The sequence below is a fragment of the Adiantum capillus-veneris genome, chromosome 1 (genome assembly GCF_014529385.1).
Source record: "Adiantum capillus-veneris isolate H3 chromosome 1, ASM1452938v2, whole genome shotgun sequence".
Classification (NCBI taxonomy): domain Eukaryota; kingdom Viridiplantae; phylum Streptophyta; class Polypodiopsida; order Polypodiales; family Pteridaceae; genus Adiantum; species Adiantum capillus-veneris.
In genome coordinates, this window is record NC_140931.1 from 41706922 (window position 1) to 41712070 (window position 5149).

Consider the following 5149-nt stretch of genomic DNA (forward strand, 5'->3'; position numbering starts at 1 on the left):
GGTGAAGCAGCTAGGTGTAGTTGGTGGGGTTGTGCGTCACCTGCAATTGCAGGGGTGTGTATAACGTGCGAGCAGAAGGATGCGATGATAGACAATGCAAACTCAGAACGCTAGGGCAGCGTGACTTTGTAGAGCTAGTTAGGAGAACTTAGTGGATTGTGGGGAGAAGGTTTGGTAGAGGGAGGGGGCGGTAGATGAAGGCGGGAGTGCTGGAGGGTGCGAACGAAGCTGTGAGGGAGACGCTACCATGTGTGAGTGCGCCAACGGTCTAATGCTAGCAGGGTAGGACGCGCATTCGTGTAGGGTTAATTGGTCAGACTAAGGCAAAAATAAAGTGGTTTTAAGAGGCCGTTTGTACTTGAGGGTAGGATTAAGAGGATCTATAGCCCCGCGATGTGATGTGGGGTACTAATGAGCACATACAAAGTAAAGAAGGGTTAGGGGGCGTTAAATAAAGGTTTTTAAGCCCTTAGTGTTAGAGAGCAACCCTTTATTGTTTGTAAGCATAAAAGATGACGATTAAACTCCATGGCGCTCCATTAATGTTTGTAGGAAAGAGGATTTGATGTGATGAATCTGCTTGGAAGGGATATAGGAGGAAGGCTAAGCTATGGTGGATTCGATTGGAGGGGATGAGAATATAGAGTGTGCAACGCTTATATTTTCATATAAGAGCTTTTCAATAAATAGATAAATTAAGAAAGACCAAGTGTGCGAAACACTCTAGCTTCATGTTTTGGGGGGGGGTGGGAGGGGGGGGGGGGGGGGGGAAGGGTAAGGGGGGTTGGGAAAAAGTTGGGGGGAGAAACCAAACGCGTTTCGCTCTTTAGAGACCTCATGAGTGATGTTTACAGGGAGATTTGGAGATTGTAAAGAAGTTTTGGGAAGGGAGTAGGGGTTTGTTTAAGTAGGACTTGCGTGAACGTGGTGGAAACCGCATGATTTGGCGTGGTGTACCTTGGTGGCCTCTTGGCAAGGAAATGAAAGTGTTGGTGGTATAACCTAGCTGACTCTTCAACCTGTTTGTGAATAAGGTCAGCAAAAATGGCTGCGACAGTTTCTTTGGTGAAAGTACTTGCGGTTTTCCTCTCCCTTGCCCTCATTGTCATTCCTTCTGTGGACAGTCTGAGTGCTTCTGCCACTATTTCCTTGGTGATCACCACTTCAACTTTATTACCTTGAGGGTCAAAAATCGGCTCAGTTCCATCTTCTTTGATCATGGACAAAAGCTCATAAGCTTTTTGGAAGTCCACGCTGCACAGCTCCTGTTCATAAAAATCTATGAGTCCAAGTCGTCGGTTGGCTTCTTTGGTCTCAGGTTTTGTGGTGACATCATACACTTCTTTGGGTAGGAGTTGCAACTCTACTTGGTGTCCCTCCCCACTCTTGAATTTGTCGATGAACACTATGGTGTGATGCTCTTCAAGATGTTCTTTTGAAAGACAGGCTGCCTTGGCGGCTTTGACTGAATCTGGGTCCAGTTGGTATGTTGGTAGTTCTTGCAACTTTTCTTTCTAGTTGAAATTCTTCTTGGCCCTCTCTGCTGCTTGCATGGCTCCTGTCCAGTGAATAGAGTGTCAAAGTTGGTAGGATTTTTGGATTTTTCTCTGAAATGTCTTTTACTCTGAATGTTGACAATTTTGGTCCAGTTTTCTTCAAAACAATTTTTGAACAAGCATAGGTGCATAAAAACATGTAAGAAACAAAATTGTAAAGTCCACACAAAAATTTGCAACCAAAGTAAAGAATCGCAATTATTTACAGCCGAGTAAGTTTTTCAACATTTTGCAAACTTGGCATCACAGGCTTGAAGTATATACCAAATACATACTCTGAATGAAATATGGGCTTTTTAATGAATAGATAAAGTATGAAAGTGACATGAGATTGAATGCTAAGGGTGAGCCTTATTTGACATGCATAGGTTTTAAGAAGGAGAAAAAAGAGACTCAAATAGGGTGAGTTAGTAATGTGGGGAGGGTTTTAGACAGAAATTTAGAGTGAAGGAGTTTTACAAAAAAAAGGTAATACCTATGGAAGGATTCGGGAGATTGGTTTGAATTTGATAAACCTTTAAGGGATATGTGCGATACTGGCGGTAAAGTAGTAATAAAGGAAATGTTTATGGTAAAGTATTGAAAACAAAGGTTAAGAGTAGTGCCAGAGGAGGTTTAGAGTAGTGACCAAAATAGGTTATGCCCGTATGCGGGGTACAAAATAGGTTTAGAGTAGTGACCAAAAAAGGTTTTGCCTGTAAGTGGGGTGCAAAAAAGATTTTTCCTATAAGTGGGGTACAACAAGAGGGATTTTGCTCATACGTGGGGCAAAAAAAATTGTTTTGCTCATAAGTGGAGTACAAAAAGTGTTGCTCATAAGTGCGGTACAATAGGTGGTTTTGCTCATAAGCGGGGTTCCAAAAAAAAAAAAAAACTTTTCTTGCTCATAAGTGGGGTACAAAATATGGTTTTGCTCATAAGTTGGGTACAAAAAACTAGGATCATAAGTAGGGTACAAACTCAGGCTAGATAGTGACAAAGTAAGGGTATACTTTGATGGCAGGCAAGTGGTGATAACATGCACCGAAGTAGTATGATCGATCAACCTGTACATAGAGTAAGGTAGAAACAAAAGAGGGTAGGTTGGGGTAGGTTGAATGTCAACATTGTGCATAAGGTTTGTTTTTTAGGAGTGTATGTAGATTGGGTCCGTTCGTCCAACATGTGATGGGTTTATCTAGGTGGGAGAGGTTTGGAGACTTTTGGCAGGCTTGATGGATAGGTTTACCAATTACTAAGGAGGGTTTAAGTTTTCTAGTTTTGAGGGTAGAAGGTATTTTAAAGATGGTTGGGGACGGGTGGTTTTTTATTGAGGAAGGTTTTTTCAGGAGGTATTTCCTTTCTAAATAAGAAATTGAGCTGAATACTTTAAGAAGCACTTGCCTAGGAAAGACTCTTTTCCCGAGTTTGATGAAAAAGAGGTTCCTTGTGTAAAGGTAGTGTTTGAAGGAGCTTTCTCTCATAATGTAACTCCTAAGTTCTGACTTGATGAAGGCTATTTTCTATTGGGTAGGGTGCCAAGAGATCCATGGTATATAGTGGAAAGAGTTTAGAGGTTATTGGTAGCAAGTAGAGTAGGATTGTGGCTTGACTAGTACAAATGGAGGGGGTGATTTTAATGTGTTCAAGCAAAGTCCCCGCATAGGTGTTGAGGGCGAGTGTTAAAGATTCAGTGGGGCCTCTCCATACTCCAAAGGCATCATCTATGAATCTTTTGAATTATGCCAGGTTTGGGTCATTAAGAAGTGGGGATTGGGATTCTAGGTGGCAAAGGAAAAGACAAGCATAGACCACGGAAAAATTGGATCCCATAGCTGTGCGTTTAATTTTCTTGAAAACTCTATTTGTGAAACTAATGTAGTGTTGTGTAAGGATGAGGTAGAGAGAGAGATAATGAAGTTGGTCTTAGGAGGATCGAAGTGTTTACAAATAGTTGTTTTAAGAGCCTGGAGTCCTTGGTCTATTGGGATGCTAGGATAGAGGAAGTTTATATCAAAGGTAAAGAGGAGGGAGTTTGGTGGAAAATGGGTATGGTGTAGGTCTTTGATTAGGGACAGGGAATCTTTTAGATGTTGTTTGTAACTTAACAGGATATGGTATAGCTCTATGTGTAACCATTTTGATGCATTTTCCAAAAAATAGCCATTGTAAGCACAAATAGGTCTAGCCACAAGGGATGGTTTATGTAATTTAGCGAGGAGGTAGATTAGGCAGGGTTTGAAAGTTTTGAGAGGGGTGCAAGGATGAAGATACGTTGTTCCATGGGAAGGAGGGTGTATCTATGGATGATGGTAGAGAGGAGAGAGGCCAGGTAGTTGTGAGGAGGTGGTGTGGTTGGTTGATATGGGATGGGGTCATTGATTTGTCTAAGTGTCTCATTCTCATACCATTCCTTTGAGAGGATAGTAAGACCAAGGTTTTTGTCGGCGGGTTTAATAATAATGGAGTTATGTTGTGAGAGAGATTTGAGGGCTAGATGTACAAACTTCGGAGTTTTAGAGCAGGAAGTGTTGTAGCTATCAAATTTATGGTTAACACTAGAATGGTAACCTAACTGGACATAAAAGTGTCCTTTCAGGGTTTTGGAAAAAAATTCCAAAACCATAGTAGATCCACTTATTTTGAAAAATCCTTTCATGAGCTTATAGTGCAAGAACTACTACATATGGAAAAATGAGAAACATGTAAGTTTTCTCATCCCTTGGTCACTACAAGCCTCCAAAGTTGATGGACCAGTGCATTTTGCCCAAAACAACAATTTCTTACGGTTGATCGCATATAAATAAGAGTGGGGATTTTTGTAGGACACGAGATAAAATGCCATGTTAACTTAAATGGGTTGGTGATCAAAACATATGGTTGCTTTTTTTGTCATTCTGCGGACCTATCATCAAAGTTTCTTAGTCACGCTCAATACGGATACTATATACATGTTTTCTAAGTTTCCTTTGGGCCTTTGGATTCAAAAGGATCCATGGAGCATGTCAAAAGGATAATGGGTCTCTTACTAAGTGGAACCTTGGGGGCAATGATAAAGTTCTTAATACAGCAAACATGAAAAAACTCCATTTAACATTATGACCTCTAGAAACCCATAGAAACTACTCAATATCTAGCCAAGTTTGTAGTCTATGATTAGGTATGGTTACTATCTACAAAATACACACAATTGGCCTAAGAAAATAGCAATATTGAGAAAGTTATACTTGCTACTCTAAAATGTATTGTATTCTTCAGCAATCAAAAAACTCAACCATCATCATATACTATGTTATATAGCATATTAGGTCCCCCAAAACTCAAAGAAGATTAGCTTTATGTTATACATTACAATTACACAATCAAAATTGAATTTGGATATCAAGAAAGCCACCAAAAAAATCATAAACGTGCTAATTTTGGCCAAAAAACAGGATTATGCAATTCTTGTAAGTTGGTCATAACTTTCAATTTTAACACTTATCTCTCCCTTACAAGCATCAAAACATGCTCAGAACTATGAAGGCCTAACCTTTAGCCATCTAAACCTCACAAACATGAAGTTTGGAGTGGTATAGTTGCCAAAATTTGAAAAAAAACAAAAAACAGGACCC